The sequence below is a fragment of the Carcharodon carcharias genome, chromosome 17 (genome assembly GCF_017639515.1).
Source record: "Carcharodon carcharias isolate sCarCar2 chromosome 17, sCarCar2.pri, whole genome shotgun sequence".
Lineage (NCBI taxonomy): Eukaryota > Metazoa > Chordata > Chondrichthyes > Lamniformes > Lamnidae > Carcharodon > Carcharodon carcharias.
In genome coordinates, this window is record NC_054483.1 from 42,702,705 (window position 1) to 42,721,667 (window position 18,963).

Sequence of the window (18,963 nt, forward strand, 5' to 3'; positions counted from 1 at the left end):
CAGTGTGGGCTATAGGGAATCTGTAGAGTGCCACTGGAGTCAGTGTGGGCTATGGAAACCGTGCAGATTCACAGGAGTCAATGTGTTATGTAGGGGAACCATAGGGAGCCACTGGACGCAGTGTGGACTATAGGAAAACCATACAAAGACACTGGAGTCAGTGTCAGATATAGTGAAACGGTAGAGAGCCACTGGAATCAGTGTGGACTAAAGGGAAGCCTTAGAGAGCATTTGGAGTCAGTGTGGGTTAAAGAGAAACAGTTGAGAGCCGCTGGAGTGACTGGGGACTATAGGGAAAACGTAGAGAGCCAGTGGAGGCAATGTGGGCTATAAGGAATCTATAGAGAGCCACTGAAGACAGCGAGGGCTGTGGGGAAAACGGACTAAACCACGGGAGTCAGTGTGGACTATAGGGAAACTGCAGGGAGCCACTGGTGTCATTGTAGGGAATCCGTAGAGAGCCGCTGGAGTCAGTCTGGTATATACGGAAACCGTAGAGAGCCGCTGGAGTCTGTGTGGCATATAGGGAAACTGTAGAGAGCCACTGGAGTGAGTGTGGACTACAGGGAATCTGTAGAAAGCCACTGGAGTCAGTGAGGGCTATAGGGAAAACATACAGAGCCACTGGAGTCAGTGTGGGATATAGGGAAACCGGAGGGAGCGACTGGAATCAGTGTGGACTAAAGGGAAGCCTTAGAGAGCAGCTGGAGTCAGTGTGGGATAAAGGGAAAATGTTTAGAGCCGCTGGAGTGACTGGGGACTATAGGAAAAACGTAGAAAGCCAGTCGAGGCAGTGTGGGCTATAAGGAATGTGGGTCATAGGGAAAGCGTAGCGAGCGACTGGAATCAGGGTGGGACATCCGGAAATCGTACAGAACAACTGGAGTCAGCGTGGGCCATAGGGAAAATGGAGAGATCTACTGGTGTCAGTGTGGGCTATAGGAAAACCATGGAGTGCCGCTGGAATCAATGTGGGATATAGGGAAGCCGTAGTGGGCCACTGGAGTCAGTGTGGACTATAGGAAATCCGTAGAGAGCTGCTCGAGTCAGTGTGAGATATAGGGAATCTGTAGAGAGCCACTGGAGTCAGTGTGGGCTGTAGAGAAACCGTACAGAGCCACTGGTTTCAGTGTGTTATGTAGGGAAACCGTAGGGAGCCACTGGACACAGTGTGGACTATAGGAAAACAATACAAAGACACTGGAGTCAGTGTCAGATATAGTGAAACGGTAGTGAGCCACTGGAATCAGTGTGGACTTTAGGGAAGCCTCAGAGAGCAGCTGGAGTCAGTGAGGGCTATAGGGAAAACATACAGAGCCACTGGAGTCAGTGTGGACTATTGGGAAACCGTAGAGAGCCACTGGAGACAGTGTGGACTATAGGGAAACGGTAGAGAGCCGCTGGAGTCAGTGTGTGATATAGGGAAACTGTAGAGAGCCACTGGAGTCAGTATGGACAATAGGAAAACCATAGAGAGCCACTGGGTTCAGTATGGGATATAGGCAAAACACGGAGAGCTGCTTGAGTCAGTGTAGGCTTTAGGGAAACCGTAGAGAGCTACTGGAGTTAGTGTGGGTCATAGGGAAAGCGTAGCGAGCGACTGGAGTCAGAGTGGGATATCTTGAAATCGTACAGATCAAGTGGAGTCAGCGTGAGCCATAGGGAAACCGGAGAGATCTACTGGAGTCAGTGTGGGCTATAGGAAAACCATGGAGTGCTGCTGGAATCAATGTGGCATAAAGGGAAGCCGTAGAGGGCCACTGGAGTCAGTGTGGACTATAGGGAAACCGTAGAGAGCCATTGGTGTCAGTGTGGGCTATCGGGAAACCTTAGAGAGCCACTGGTGTCAGTGTGGACTATAGGTAAACCGTAGAGAGCCACTGGGGTCAGTGTGGACTATAGAGAAACCGTAGAGAGCTACTGGGGTCATTGTGGAACATAGGGAAACGGTTGAGAGCTACTGGGGTCATTGTGGAACATAGGGAAACGGTTGAGAGCCAGAAGAGTCAGTGTGTGTTATACGGAAACCGTAGCGAGCTATTGGAGGCAGTTGTGGAGTATAGTGAAATGGTAGAGAGACGCTGGAGTCATTGGGTGATATAGGGAAAACCTAGAGAGCCACTGGGGTCAGTGTGGGTTATAGGGAAGACGTTGAGAGCCACTGGAGTCAGTATGGACGATTAGGAAACCGTTGAGAGCCACTGGAGACAGTGTGGACAATAGGAAAAATGTAGCGAACCACTGGGGTCAGTATGGACTATAGGGAAACAGTAGAGAGCCACTAGAGTCAGTGTGTGATATAGGGAAAGCTTAGCGAACCACTGGAGTCAGTGTGGGATAAAGGGGAACCTTAGAGGGCCGCTGGAGTCATTGTATGCTCTAGGGAAAACATAGAGAGCCACTGAAGTCAGTGTCAGCTATGGGGAAACCGTAGAGAGCTGCTGGAGTCAGTGTCGGCTATAGCGAAACTGTTGAGAGCCACTAGGGTCAGTGTGGGCTATAGAAAAACCGTAGAGAGCCTCTGGAATCAGTGTGGACTATAGGGAAACTGTAGAGAGCCAATGCTGTTAGTGTGGACTATCGGGAAACCATAGTGAGCCACTGGAGTCAGGGTGGGCCATAGTGGAAGCGTAGAAAGCTACTGGAGTCAGTATGGGCTATAGGGAAACCGTGGAGAGCCGCTGGAGTCAATGTGGACTATAGGAATACCATAGAGAGACACTGGATTGAGTGTGGGATATAGGGAAACCGTACAGAGCCACTGAAGTCAGTGTGGGCTATAGGGAATCTGTAGAGAGCCACTGGAGTCAGTGAAGGCTATAGGCAAACTGTACAGAGCCACTGGAGTCAGTGTGGGATATATGGAAACTGTAGAGACCTATAGGAGTCAGTGTGGGCTATAGGAAAAACATGGAGTGCCGCTGGAATCAAAATGGATATAGGGAAGCCGTAGAGGGCCACTGGAGTCAGTGTGGACTATAGGGAAACCGTAGAGAGCCAATGGTGTCAGTGTGGGCTATCGGGAAACCATAGAGAGCCACTGGTGTCAGTATGGACTATAGGTAAACCGTAGAGAGCCAATGGGGTTAGTGTGTACTATAGGGAAACTGTAGAGAGCCACTGGTGTCAGTGTGCACAATTGGTAAACTGTAGTGAGCCACTGGAGTCAGGGGGGGCTATAGGGAAAGAGTCGAGATCCGCTAGAGTCAGCGTGGACTATAGGAAAACGGTAGATAGCCACTGGAGTGATTGTGGGATATAGAGAAACCGTACAGAGACAGTGGAGTCAGTGCAGGCCTTAGGGAATCTGTAGAGAGCCACTGGAGTCAGTGAGGGCTATCGCGAAACCGTACAGAGCCACCGGAGTCAGTGTGGGATTTGGGAAACCGTAGAGAGTCACTGGAGGCAGTGTGGTCCGTAGGCAAATTTTGGAGAGCCTTTGGATTCAGTATGGAATATAGGGAAACCACAGGTATCCAATGGAGTCAGTGTAGGCTATAGGGAACCCACAGAGAGCCGCTGGAGTCAGTGTCGGATATAGGGAAAATCTGGATAGCCGCTGGAGTCTGTGCAGGCTTTAGGCAAATCATAGAGAACAGCTGGAGTCATTGTCGATTATAGGGAAACCCTGGAGAACCACTGGACTCAGTGTGTGATATAGGGCAACTGAATAGAGAGCCACTGGGGTCAGTGTGGTCTATAGGACAACTGTAATGAGCCGCTGGAATCAGTGTGGGATATAGGGAAGCTATCGAGAGCCACTGGAGTCAGTGTGGGTTATAGGAAATCTGTAGAGAACCGCTGGAGTCCGTGTGGGCTATAGGGAATCTGTAGAGAGCCACTGGAGTCAGTGTGTGCTACAGGGAAACCGTACAGAGCCACTGGAGTCAGTGTCAGATATAGTGGAATGGTAGAGAGCCACTGGAATCAGTGTGGACTATAGGGAAGCCTTAGAGAGCTACTGGAGTCAGTTTGGGATATTGGGAAACCGTAGGGAGCCTCTGGCGTCATTGTTGGATATAGGGAATCCGTAGAGAGCCGCTGGAGTCAGTGAGGGCTATAGGGAAAACATACAGAGCCACTGGAGTCAGGGTGGGATATCCGGAAATCGTACAGAACAACTGGAGTCAGCGTGGGCCATAGGGAAACCGGAGAGACCTATAGGAGTCAGTGTGGGCTATAGGAAAAACATGGAGTGCCGCTGGAATCAATATGGGATATAGGGAAGCCGTAGAGGGCCACTGGAGTCAGTGTGGACTATAGGGAAACCGTAGAGGGCCAATGGTGTCAGTGTGGGCTATCGGGAAACCATAGAGAGCCACTGGTGTCAGTGTGGACTATAGGTAAACCGTAGAGAGCCAATGGGGTTAGTGTGTACTATAGGGAAACCGTAGAGAGTCACTGGTGTCAGTGTGCACTATAGGTAAACTGTAGTGAGCCACTGGAGTCAGGGGGGGCTATAGGGAAAGCGTCGAGATCCGCTAGAGTCAGCGTGGACTATAGAAAAACGGTAGATAGCCACTGGAGTGATTGTGGGATATAGGGAAACCTTACAGAGACAGTGGAGTCAGTGCAGGCCTTAGGGAATCTGTAGAGAGCCACTGGAGTCAGTGAGGGCTATCACGAAACCGTACAGAGCCAGCGGAGTCAGTGTGGGATTTGGGAAACCGTAGAGAGTCACTGGAGGCAGTTTGGTCCATAGGCAAATTTTGGAGAGCCAATGGATTCAGTATGGAATATAGGGAAATCACAGGTATCCAATGGAGTCACTGTAGGCTATAGGGAACCCACAGAGAGCCGCTGGAGTCAGTGTCGGATATAGGGAAAATCTGGATAGCTGCTGGAGTCTGTGCAGGCTTTAGGCAAATCGTAGAGAACAGCTGGAGTCATTGTCGATTATAGGGAAACCCTGGAGAACCACTGGACTCAGTGTGTGATATAGGGCAACCGAATAGAGAGCCACTGGGGTCAGTGTGGTCTATAGGACAACTGTAATGAGCCGCTGGAATCAGTGTGGGATATAGGGAAGCTATCGAGAGCCACTGGAGTCAGTGTGGGATATAGGAAATCTGTAGAGAACCGCTGGAGTCAGTGTGGGATATAGGGAAACTGTAGAGAGCAGCTGGAGTCCGTGTGGGCTATAGGGAATCTGAAGAGAGCCACTGGAGTCAGTGTGGGCTATAGGGAAACCGTACAGAGCCTCTGGAGTCAGTGTGGAAAATAGGGAAGAATTACAGAGCAGCTGGAGTCAGTGTGGGATAAAGGGAAGCCGTTGAGAGCCGCTGGAGTGACTGGGGACTATAGGGAAAATGTAGAGAGCCAGTGGAGGCAGTGTGGGCTATAAGGAATCTATAGAGAGACACTGAAGTCAGCGAGGGCTATAGGGAAAACGGACTAAACCACAGGAGTCAGTGTGGACTATAGGAAAACCATACAGAGCTACTGGAGTCAGTGTGGGATATCGGGAAACCGTAGGGAGCCTCTGGTGTCATTGTGGGATATAGGGAATCCGTAGAAAGCCGCTGGAGTCAGTGTGGCATATACAGAAACAGTAGAGAGCCGCTGGAGTCTGTGTGGGATATAGGGAAAATGTAGAGAGCTAATGGAGGCAGTGTGGACTACAGGGAACCTGTAGAAAACCACTTGAGTCAGTGAGGGTTATAGGGAAAACATAGAGAGCCACTGAAGACAGTGTGGACAGTAGGAAAACCGTAGAGAGCTGCTGGAGTCAGTGAGGGAAAACATAAAGAGGCACTGGAGACAGTGTGGACTATAGGGAAACCGTAGAGAGCCACTGGAGACAGTGTGGACTATAGGGAAACCGTAGAGAGCGACTGGGATCATTGTGCAATATAGGGAAACCGTTGAGAGCCAGAAGAGTCAGTGTGTGTTATAGGGAAACCGTAGCGAGCTATTGGAGGCAGGTGTGGACTATAGGGATACAGTAGTGAGCTGCTGGAGTCTGTGTGTGACATAGGGAAGCCGTAGAGAGCCACTGGGGTCAGTGTGGGTTATAGGGAAAACATAGAGAGCCACTGAAGACAGTGTGGACAGTAGGAAAACCGTAGAGAGCTGCTGGAGTCAGTGAGGGTCATAGGGAAACCGTAGTGAGCGACTGGAGTCAGGGTGGGATATCCAGAAACCGTACAGAACAACTGGAGTCAGCGTGGGCCTTAGGGAAACCGTAGAGACCGACTGGAGTCAGTGTAGGATATAGGCAAAACACGGAGAGCAGCCTGAGTCAGTGCAGTCTTTAGGGAAACCGTAGAGAATTGCTGGAGTCAGTGAGGGCCATAGGGAAACCGTAGTGAGCGACTGGAGACAGGGTGGGATATCCGGAAACCGTACAGAACAACTGGAGTCAGCTTGGGCCATAGGGAAACAGTGCAGAGCCACTGGAGTCAGTGTAGGCTATAGGAAAACCGTGGAGAGGCACTGGAATCAATGTAAGATATAGCGAAGCCGTAGAGGGCCACTGGATTCAGTGTGGACTATAGGGAAACCGTAGAGATCCAATGGTGCTGGTGTGGGCTATCGGGAAACCATAGAGAGCCATTGGTGTCAGTCTGGACTATAGGTAAACCGTAGAGAGCCAATGTGGTTAGTGTGGACTATAGGGAATCCGTAGAGTGCTGCTGGAGTCAGCGTGTTCTCTCGCGAAACCGTAGATAGCCACTCGTGTCAGTGTGCCCTATAGGGAAACCGTACAGAACTACTGGAGACAGTGTGGACTAAAGGGAAACCATACAGAGCCACAAGAGACAGTGTGGGATATAGGGAAACTGTATAGAGGCATTGGAGTCAGTGTGGGATATAGGGACACCATACAGAGCCTCTGGAGTCAGTGAGGCATATAGGGAAAGCGTAGGGAGCCACTAGAGTCAATGTGGGATATAGGAAATACATAGAGAGCCGCTGGAGTCAGTGTGGAATATAGCGGAACTGTAGAGAGCCACTGGAGTGAGTGTGGACTACAGGGAATCTGTAGAGAGCCACTGGAGTCAGTGAGGACTAGAGGGAAAACATACAGAACCACTGGAGTCAGTGTGTGATATAGGGAAATCGTAGAGAGCCACTGGAGGCGGTGTGGACTAATGGGAAGCCGTAGAGAGCAGCTGGAGTCAGTGTGGGCTATAGGTAATCTGCAGAGAGCCACTGGAGTCAGTGTGGTCTATAGGGAAACCGTAAAGAGCCACTGGAGTCAGTGTCTTATGTGGTGAAACCGTATGGAGCCACTGGACGCAGCGCGGACTATAGGAAAACCATACAGAGCCGCTGGAGTCAGTGTCAGATATAGGGAAACGGTAGAGAGCCACGAGAATCAGTGTGGACTATAGGGAAGCCTGAGAGAGCAGCTGGAGTCAGTGTGGGATATAGGGAACACGTTGAGAGCCGCTGGAGTGACTGGGGACTATAGGAACAACGTAGAGAGCCAGTGGAGGCAGTGTGGGCCATAAGGAATCTATAGAGAGCCACTGAAGACAGCGAGGGCTTTACAGAAAACGGACTAAGCCACAGGAGTCAGTGTGGACTATAGGAAAGCCATACAGAGCTACTGGAGTCAGTGTGGGATATTGGGAAACCGTAGGGAGCCGCTGGTGTCATTGTGGAATGTAGGGAATCCGTAGATAGCTGCTGGCGTCAGTGTGGTAAATACAGAAATGGTAGAGAGCCGCTGGAGTCTGTGTGGGATATAGGGAAACTGTAGAGAGCTACTGGAGGCAGTGTGGACTACAGGGAATCTGTAGAAAGCCACTGGAGTCAGTGAGGGCTATAGGGAAAACATACAGAGTTACTGGAGTCAGTGTGGACTATAGGGAAACCGTAGAGAGTCACTGGAGACAGTGTGGACTATAGGGAAACCGTAGAGAGCCACTGGGGTCATTGTGGAATATAGGGAAACTGTTGAGAGCCAGAAGAGTCAGTGTGTGATGTAGGGAAACCATAGCGAGCTATTGGAGGCAGGTGTGGACTATAGGGAAATGGTAGAGATCCGCTTGGGTCAGTGTGTGATATAGGGAAACCCTAGAGAGCAGCTGGAAGCAGTGTGAACTATAGGGAAACCGTAGAGAACCAGTGGACTCAGTGTGGTCTATAGGAAAACCGTAGAGAGCTATTGGGGTCAGTGTTTGTTACAGGGAAGACGTAGAGAGCCACTGAAGTCATTGTGGTCTATAGGGAAAATGTAGAGAGCCACTGGAGACAGTGTGGACAATAGGAAAACTGTAGATAGCCACTGGGGTCAGGGCGGGCCATAGGGAAACCGTCGTGAGTGACTGGAGACAGGGTGGGATATCTGGAAACCGTACAGAACAATTGGAGTCAGCTTTGGCCATAGGGAAACCATACAGAGCCACTGGAGGCATTGTGGGATATAGGCAAAACACGGAGAGCCGCATGAGTCAGTGCAATCTTTAGGGAAACCGTAGAGAGCTGCTGGAGTCAGTGAGGGCCATAGGGAAACCGTAGTGAGTGACGGGAGTAAGGGTGGGATATCCGGAAACAATACAGAACAACTGGAGTAAGCGTGGGCCATAGGGAAACTGTATAGACCTACTGGAGTCAGTGTGAGCTACAGGAAACCAGTGGAGAGCTGCTGGAGTCAGTGAGGGCCATAGGGAAACCGTAGTGAGTGACGGGAGTAAGGGTGGGATATCCGGAAACAATACAGAACAACTGGAGTAAGCGTGGGCCATAGGGAAACTGTATAGACCTACTGGAGTCAGTGTGAGCTACAGGAAACCAGTGGAGAGCTGCTGGAATCAATGTGGGATATGGGGAAGCCGTCGAGGGCCACTGGAGTCAGTGTGGGCTAACGGGAAACCATAGAGAGCCACTGGTGTCAGGGTGGACTATAGGTAAACCGTAGAGAGCCAATGGGGTTAGTGTGGACTATAGGGAATCTGCAGAGTGCCGCTGGAGTCAGTGTGCACTCTCGGGAAACTGTAGAGAGCCACTGGGGTCAGTGTGCACTTTAGGGAAACCGGAGTGAGCCACTGGAGTCAGGGTGGTCTATATGGAAAACGTAGAGAGCCACTGGAGTCAGTGTGGACTATAGGAAAACCGTAGAGAGCCACTGGAGTCAGTGTGGGCTATAGGGAAACCGTAGAGAGCAACTGGAGTCAGTGTGGGCTATAGGGAAACAGTCCAGAGCCACTGGAGTCACTGTGGACTATAGGAAAACCGCAGAGAGCCAGTGGTGTCTGTGTGCACTATAGGGAAACCGTAGAGAGCCACTGGAGTCAGGGCGGGACTTAGGTAAAACGTATCGATCTACTGGAGTCAGTGTAGGCCTTTGGGAATCTGTAGAGAGCCACTGGAGTAAGTGAGGGCTATAGGGAATCCACACAGAGCCACTGGAGAAGTGTGGGATTTGTGAAACCTTTGTGAGTCACTGGAGGCAGTGTGGATCGTAGGCAAATTGTGGAGAGCCAATGGAGTCAGTATGGGATATAGGGAAACCAGAGAGACCCACAGAGAGCCGCTGGAGTCAGTCTCGGATATAGTGAAAATGAGGAGAGCCGCTGGAGACAGTGCAGCCTTTAGGGAAACCGTAGAGAAATGCTGGAGTCAATGTGGACTAGAGGGAAACCGTAGAGAACCACTGGACTCAGTGTGTGATATAGGGCAACCGAATAGAGAGCTACTGGGGTCAGGGTGGTCTATAGGACAACTGTAGAGAGCCGCTGGAATCAGTGTGGGATATAGGGAAGCTACAGAGAGCCACTGGAGTCAGTGTGGGCTATAGGGAAACCGCAGGGAGCTACTGGTGTCAGTGTGGACTATAGGAAAACCGTAGTGAGCCACGGGAGACAGTGTGGATAATAGGGAAACCGTAGAGAGCCACTGGAGGCAGTGTGGACTATAGGGAAACAGTAGAGAGCCAATGGAATCAGTGTGGGATATAGGGAAACCGGAGAGATCCATTGCAGTCAGTATGGGCTATAGGGAATCTGTAGAGAGCCGCTGGTGTCAGTTTCGGATATAGGGAATACGTGGAGAGCTGCTGGAGTCAGTGTCGGATATAGGGAAAACATGGATAGCCGCTGGAGTAAGTGCAGGCTATAGGGAAACCATAGAGAGCAGCTGGAGACAGTGTGGACTATATGGAAACCGTAGAGAGCCACTGGACTCAGTGTGTGATATAGAAAACCGAATAGAGAGCCACTGGGGTCAGTGTGGTCTATAAGAAAACAGTAGAGAGCCACTGGAATCAGCGTGTGATATAGGGAAGCTATAGAGAGCCACTGGAGTCAGCGTGGGCTATAGGGAATCTTTAGAGAGCCTCTGCTGCCAGTGTGGACTTTAGGGAAACCGGAGAGAGACCCTGGAGACAGTGTGGACTATAGGGAAACCGCAGACAGACATTAGAGTCGGTGTGTGGTATAGTGTAACCGGAGCGAGCCACTGGAGTCAGTGTGGGCTACAGGGAAACCGTAGAGAGCCGCTGGAGTCAGTGTGGACTATAGGAAAACGGTAGAGAGGCACTGGAGTGAGTCTGGGATATAGGGAAACTGTACAGAGCCACTTCAGTCAATGTGGGCTTTAGGGAATCTGTAGAGAGCCACTGAATTCAGTGAGGGCTATAGGGAAACCGTACAGAGCCACTGGAGTCAGTGTGGGATATAGCGAAGCCATAGAGAGCCACTGGGGTCAGCGTGGTCTATTGGAAAACTGTACCGAGCCACTGGAATCAGTGTGGGATATAGGGAAGGTATAGAGAGCCACTGGAGTCAGTGTGGGCTATAGTGAAACCGTAGAGAGCCACTGGTGTCAGGTGGACTATAGAGAAACCGAACAGAGCCACTGGAGACAGTGTGGATTATAGGAAAACCGTAGAGAGCCACTGGAGTCAGTGTGGGCTATAGGGAAACCGTAGAGAGCAACTGGAGTCAGTGTGGGCTATAGGGAAACAGTACAGAGCCACTGGAGTCACTGTGGACTATAGGAAAACCGCAGAGACCAGTGGTGTCTGTGTGCACTATAGGGAAACCGTAGAGAGCCACTGGTTTCAGGGCGGGACTTAGGTAGAACGTATCGATCTACTGGAGTCAGTGTAGGCTATGGGGAAGCCGTAGAGACGCGCTGTAGTCTGTGTGGACTATAGGAAAACCGTAGAGAGCCACTGGAATGAGTGTGGGATATAGGGAAACCGTACAGAGCCACTGGAGTCAGTGTAGGCCTTTGGGAATCTGTAGAGAGCCACTGAGGTAAGTGAGGGCTATAGGGAATCCGCACAGAGCAACTGGAGAAGTGTGGGATTTGTGAAACCTTTGTGAGTCACTGGAGGCAGTGTGGACCGTAGGCAAATTGTGGAGAGCCAATGGAGTCAGTATGGGATATAGGGAAACCAGAGAGACCCACAGAGAGCCGCTGGAGTCAGTCTCGGATATAGTGAAAATGAGGATAGCCGCTGGAGACAGTGCAGCCTTTAGGGAAACCGTAGAGAAATGCTGGAGTCAATGTGGACTAGAGGGAAACTGTAGAGAACCACTGGACTCAGTGTGTGATATAGGGCAACCGAATAGAGAGCTACTGGGGTCAGGGTGGTCTATAGGACAACTGTAGAGAGCCGCTGGAATCAGTGTGGGATATAGGGAAGCTATAGAGAGCCACTGGAGTCAGTGTGGGCTATAGGGAAACCGCAGAGAGCTACTGGTGTCAGTGTGGACTATAGGGAAACCGTAGTGAGCCACGGGAGACAGTGTGGATAATAGGGAAACCGTAGAGAGCCACTGGAGGCAGTGTGGACTATAGGGAAACAGTAGAGAGCCAATGGAATCAGTGTGGGATATAGGGAAACCGGAGAGATCCATTGCAGTCAGTATGGGCTATAGGGAATCTGTAGAGAGCCGCTGGTGTCAGTTTCGGATATAGGGAATACGTGGAGAGCTGCTGGAGTCAGTGTCGGATATAGGGAAAACATGGATAGCCGCTGGAGTAGGTGCAGGCTATAGGGAAACCATAGAGAGCAGCTGGAGACAGTGTGGACTATATGGAAACCGTAGAGAGCCACTGGACTCAGTGTGTGATATAGAAAACCGAATAGAGAGCCACTGGGGTCAGTGTGGTCTATAAGAAAACAGTAGAGAGCCACTGGAATCAGCGTGTGATATAGGGAAGCTATAGAGAGCCACTGGAGTCAGCGTGGGCTATAGGGAATCTTTAGAGAGCCTCTGCTGCCAGTGTGGACTTTAGGGAAACCGGAGAGAGACCCTGGAGACAGTGTGGACTATAGGGAAACCGCAGACAGACATTAGAGTCGGTGTGTGGTATAGGGTAACCGGAGCGAGCCACTGGAGTCAGTGTGGGCTATAGGGAAACCGTAGAGAGCCGCTGCAGTCAGTGTGGACTATAGGAAAACGGTAGAGAGGCACTGGAGTGAGTCTGGGATATAGGGAAACTGTACAGAGCCACTTCAGTCAATGTGGGCTTTAGGGAATCTGTAGAGAGCCACTGAAGTCAGTGAGGGCTATAGGGAAACCGTACAGAGCCACTGGAGTCAGTGTGGGATATAGCGAAGCCATAGAGAGCCACTGGGGTCAGCGTGGTCTATTGGAAAACTGTACCGAGCCACTGGAATCAGTGTGGGATATAGGGAAGGTATAGAGAGCCACTGGAGTCAGTGTGGGCTATAGTGAAACCGTAGAGAGCCACTGGTGTCAGGTGGACTATAGAGAAACCGAACAGAGCCACTGGAGACAGTGTGGATTATAGGGAAAACATAGAGAGCCACTGGGGTCAGTGTGGACTTTAGGGAAACCGTAGGGTGCCACCAGAGTCAGTGTGAGTTTTAGGGAAACCTTCGAGAGCAGCTGGAGTCAGTGTGGGATATAGGGAAAATGTATAGAGCCAGGGGAGACAGTGTGGGCTATACAGAAACTGTAGAGAGCCAATGGGGTCGGTGTGGTCTATAGGGTAACCGTAGAGAGCCAATGGTGTCAGACTGGACTATAGGGAAGCCCTAGAGAGCCGCTGGAGTTAATGTAGGACATCGTGAAACCGTAGAGTATCACTGGAGTCAGAGTGGCAAATAGGGAAACCGGAGAGAGCCGCTCGAGTCATTGTGGGCTATAGGGAAACCGTACAGAGCCACTGGAGTCAGTGTAGGCCTTTGGGAATCTGTAGAGAGCCACTGAGGTAAGTGAGGGCTATAGGGAATCCGTAAAGAGCCACTGGAGAAGTGTGGGATTTGTGAAACCTTTGTGAGTCACTGGAGGCAGTGTGGACCGTAGGCAAATTGTGGAGAGCCAATGGAGTCAGTATGGGATATAGGGAAACCAGAGAGACCCACAGAGAGCCGCTGGAGTCAGTCTCGGATATAGTGAAAATGAGGATAGCCGCTGGAGACAGTGCAGCCTTTAGGGAAACCGTAGAGAAATGCTGGAGTCAATGTGGACTAGAGGGAAACCGTAGAGAACCACTGGACTCAGTGTGTAATATAGGGCAACCGAATAGAGAGCTACTGGGGTCAGGGTGGTCTATAGGACAACTGTAGAGAGCCGCTGGAATCAGTGCGGTATATAGGGAAGCTATAGAGAGCCACTGGAGTCAGTGTGGGCTATAGGGAAACCGCAGAGAGCTACTGGTGTCAGTGTGGACTATAGGAAAACCGTAGTGAGCCACGGGAGACAGTGTGGATAATAGGGAAACCGTAGAGAGCCACTGGAGGCAGTGTGGACTATAGGGAAACAGTAGAGAGCCTATGGAATCAGTGTGGGATATAGGGAAACCGGAGAGATCCATTGCAGTCAGTATGGGCTATAGGGAATCTGTAGAGAGCCGCTGGTGTCAGTTTCGGATATAGGGAATACGTGGAGAGCTGCTGGAGTCAGTGTCGGATATAGGGAAAAAATGGATAGCCGCTGGAGTACGTGCAGGCTATAGGGAAACCATAGAGAGCAGCTGGAGACAGTGTGGACTATATGGAAACCATAGAGAGGCAATGGACTCAGTGTGTGATATAGAAAACCGAATAGAGAGCCACTGGGGTCAGTGTGTGATATAGGGAAGCTATAGAGAGCCACTGGCGTCAGCGTGGGCTATAGGGAATCTTTAGAGAGCCTCTGCTGCCAGTGTGGACTTTAGGGAAACCGGAGAGAGACCCTGGAGACATTGTGGACTATAGGGAAACCGCAGACAGACATTAGAGTCGGTGTGTGGTATAGGGTAACCGGAGCGAGCCACTGGAGTCAGTGTGGGCTATAGGGAAACCGTAGAGAGCCGCTGGAGTCAGTGTGGACTATAGGAAAACGGTAGAGAGGCACTGGAGTGAGTCTGGGATAAAGGGAAACTGTACAGAGCCACTTCAGTCAATGTGGGCTTTAGGGAATCTGTAGGGAGCCACTGAAGTCAGTGAGGGCTATAGGGAAACTGTACAGAGCCAGTGGAGTCAGTGTGGGATATAGCGAAGCCATAGAGAGCCACTGGGGTCAGCGTGGTCTATTGGAAAACTGTACCGAGCCACTGGAATCAGTGTGGGATATAGGGAAGTTATAGAGAGCCACTGGAGTCAGTGTGGACTATAGGAAAACCGTAGAGAGCCACTGGAGTCAGTGTGGGCTATAGGAAAACCGTAGAGAGCAACTGGTGTCAGTGTGGACTATAGGGAAACAGTACAAAGCCACTGGAGTCACTGTGGACTATAGGAAAACCGCAGAGAGCCAGTGGTGTCTGTGTGCACTATAGGGAAACCGTAGAGAGCCACTGGAGTCAGCGCGGAACTTAGGTAAAACGTATCGATCTACTGGAGTCAGTGTAGGCTATGGGGAAGCCGCAGAGACGCGCTGTAGTCTGTGTGGACTATAGGAAAACCGTAGAGAGCCACTGGAATGAGTGTGGGATATAGGGAAACCGTACAGAGCCACTGGAGTCAGTGTAGGCCTTTGGGAATCTGTAGAGAGCCACTGGAGTAAGTGAGGGCTATAGGGAATCCGCACAGAGCCACTGGCGAAGTGTGGGATTTGTGAAACCTTTGTGAGTCACTGGAGGCAGTGTGGACCGTAGGCAAATTGTGGAGAGCCAGTGGAGTCAGTATGGGATATAGGGAAACCAGAGAGACCCACAGAGAGCCGCTGGAGTCAGTCTCGGATATAGTGAAAATGAGGATAGCCGCTGGAGACAGTGCAGCCTTTAGGGAAACCGTAGAGAAATGCTGGAGTCAATGTGGACTAGAGGGAAACTGTAGAGAACCACTGGACTCAGTGTGTGATATAGGGCAACCGAATAAAGAGCTACTGGGGTCAGGGTGTTCTATAGGACAACTGTAGAGAGCCGCTGGAATCAGTGTGGGATATAGGGAAGCTATAGAGAGCCACTGGAGTCAGTGTGGGCTATAGGGAAACCGCAGAGAGCTACTGGTGTCAGTGTGGACTATAGGAAAACCGTAGTGAGCCACGGGAGACAGTGTGGATAATAGGGAAACCGTAGACAGCCACTGGAGGCAGTGTGGACTATAGGGAAACAGTAGAGAGCCAATGGAATCAGTGTGGGATATAGGGAAACCGGAGAGATCCATTGCAGTCAGTATGGGCTATAGGGAATCTGTAGAGAGCCGCTGGTGTCATTTTCGGATATAGGGAATACGTGGAGAGCTGCTGGAGTAAGTGCAGGCTATAGGGAAACCATAGAGAGCAGCTGGAGACAGTGTGGACTATATGGAAACCGTAGAGAGCCACTGGACTCAGTGTGTGATATAGAAAACCGAATAGAGAGCCACTGGGGTCAGTGTGGTCTATAAGAAAACAGTAGAGAGCCGCTGGAATCAGCGTGTGATATAGGGAAGCTATAGAGAGCCACTGGAGTCAGCGTGGGCTATAGGGAATCTTTAGAGAGCCTCTGCTGCCAGTGTGGACTTTAGGGAAACCGGAGAGAGACCCTGGAGACAGTGTGGACTATAGGGAAACGGCAGACAGACATTAGAGTTGGTGTGTGGTATAGGGTAACCGGAGCGAGCCACTGCAGTCAGTGTGGGCTATAGGGAAACCGTAGAGAGCCGCTGCAGTCAGTGTGGACTATAGGAAAACGGTAGGGAGGCACTGGAGTGAGTCTGGGATATAGGGAAACTGTACAGAGCCACTTCAGTCAATGTGGGCTTTAGGGAATCTGTAGAGAGCCACTGAAGTCAGTGAGGGCTATAGGGAAACAGTACAGAGCCACTGGAGTCAGTGTGCGATATAGCGAAGCCATAGAGAGCCACTGGGGTCAGCGTGGTCTATTGGAAAACTGTACCGAGCCACTGGAATCAGTGTGGGATATAGGGAAGGTATAGAGAGCCACTGGAGTCAGTGTGGGCTATAGTGAAACCGTAGAGAGCCACTGGTGTCAGGTGGACTATAGAGAAACCGAACAGAGCCACTGGAGACAGTGTGGATTATAGGGAAAACATAGAGAGCCACTGGGGTCAGTGTGGACTTTAGGGAAACCGTAGGGTGCCACCAGAGTCAGTGTGAGTTTTAGGGAAACCTTCGAGAGCAGCTGGAGTCAGTGTGGGATATAGGGAAAATGTATAGAGCCAGGGGAGACAGTGTGGGCTATACAGAAACTGTAGAGAGCCAATGGGGTCGGTGTGGTCTATAGGGTAACCGTAGAGAGCCAATGGTGTCAGACTGGACTATAGGGAAGCCCTAGAGAGCCGCTGGAGTTAATGTAGGACATCGTGAAACCGTAGAGTATCACTGGAGTCAGAATGGCAAATAGGGAAACCGGAGAGAGCCGCTCGAGTCATTGTGGGCTATAGGGAAACCGTAGAGCCACTGGAGTCTGTGTGGGCTATAGGGAAACCTTTGAAAGCCACGGGAGTGTGTGTGGGATATAGGGAAACCGTAGATAGCCACTGGAGTCAGTGTTGGATATAGGGATACCCTTGGGTGCCACTGGAGTCAGTGTGGAAGAAAGGGTAACCATAGAGAGCTGTTGGAGTCAGTGTGGGCTATAGGGAAATTTTAGAGAGCCACTGGAGTCACTGTGGGATATAGGGCAACCGTAGTGAGCCACTGGATATAAGGGATATAAGGAAGCGGCAAAGAGTCTCTGGAGTCAGTGTGGCAAATAGGGAAACTGTAGAGAACCACTCGAGTCATTGAGGGCTATACAGGAACAGTAGAGAGCCACTGGAGTCAGTTTGGGCTATAGCGAAACTGTAGAGAGCCGCTGGAGGCAGATTGGACAATAGGATAACCGAATAGAGCCACTGCCTTCAGTGTGGCAAATAGGGAAAGCGTAGACAACCACTGGAATAAGAGTGGACTATAGGGAAACTGTACGGAGCCAATAGATTCACTGTGGACTACAGGGAAACCGTAGGGATGCACTGGAGTCTTTGTGGGATATAGGGAAACCGTAATGAGCCACTGGAGTCAGTGTGGGATATAGGGATACCGAAGAGAGCCGAAGGAGTCATTATGGACTATAGGGGAACCGTAGAGAGGGACTGGAATCAGGGTGGGATACAGGGAATCTATAGAGAGACACCGAAGTCAGTGAGGACTATAGGGAAACCGTACAGAACCACTGGAGACAGTGTGGACTATAGGGAAACCATACTGGGCCGATGGAGTCAGTAAGGGATACCGGGAAACTGTAGGGAGGCACTGGAATCAGTGTTGGATATAGGGACACCATACAGACCCTCTGGAGTCAGTGTTGGTTATAGGGAAACCGTAGGGAGCCACTGGAGTCAGTGTGGGATATAGGAAATCCATAGAAAGCCGCTGAATATAGGGAAACTGTAGAGAGCCACTGGAGTGAGTGTGGACTACAGGGAATCTCTAGAGAGTCACTGGAGTCAGTGAGGGCTATAGGGAAAATATACAGAACCACTGGAGTCAGTGTGTGATATAGGGAAAATGTAGAGAGCCACTGGATGCGGTGTAGACTAATGGGAAGCTGTAGAGAGCCGCTGGAGACAGTGTGGGCTATAAGGAATCTGTAGAGAGCCACTGAAGACAGCGAAGGCTATAGGGAAAACGGACAAATCCACGGGAGTCAGTGTGGACTATAGGAAAACCATACAGAGCTACTGGAGTCAGTGTGGGATATCGGGAAACTGTAGGTAGCCGCTGGTGTCATTGTGGGATATAGGGAATACGTAGAGAGCTGCTGGAGTCAGTGTGGTATATGCGGAAAACGTGGAGAGCCGCTGGAGTCAGTGTGGGATATAGGAAATCCATAGAAAGCTGCTGAATATAGGGAATCTGTAGAGAGCCACTGGAGTGAGTGTGGACTACAGGGAATCTGTAGAGAGTCACTGGAGTCAGTGAGGTCTATAAGGAAAATATACAGAACCACTGGAGTCAGTGTGTGATATAGGGAAAATGTAGAGAGCCACTGGATGCGGTGTGGACTAATGGGAAGCTGTAGAGAGCCGCTGGAGACAGTGTGGGCTATAAGGAATCTGTAGAGAGCCACTGAAGACAGCGAAGGCTATAGGGAAAACGGACAAATCCACGGGAGTCAGTGTGGACTATAGGAAAACCATACGGAGCTACTGGAGTCAGTATGGGATATCGGGAAACCGTAGGTAGCCGCTGGTGTCATTGTGGGATATAAGGAATACGTAGAGAGCTGCTAGAGTCTTTGTGGTATATGCGGAAAACGTGGAGAGCCGCTGGAGTCAGTGTGGTATGTACAGAAATCGTAGAGAGCCTCTGGAGACAGTGTGGACTATAGGGAACCCGTAGAGAGCCACTGGGGTCAGGGCGGGCCATAGGGAAACCGTCGTGAGCGACTGGAGCGAGGGTGGGATATCTGGAAACCGTACAGAAAAACTGGAGTCAGCTTGGGCCATAGGGAAACCGTACAGAGCCACTGGAGGCAGTGTGGGATATAGGCAAAACACGGAGAGCCGCCTGAGTCAGTGCAGGCTTTAGGGAAACCGTAGAGACCAGCTGGAGTCAGTGAGGGCCATTGGGGTACCGTAGTGAGCGACGGGAGTCAGGGTGGGGTATCCGGAAACAATACAGA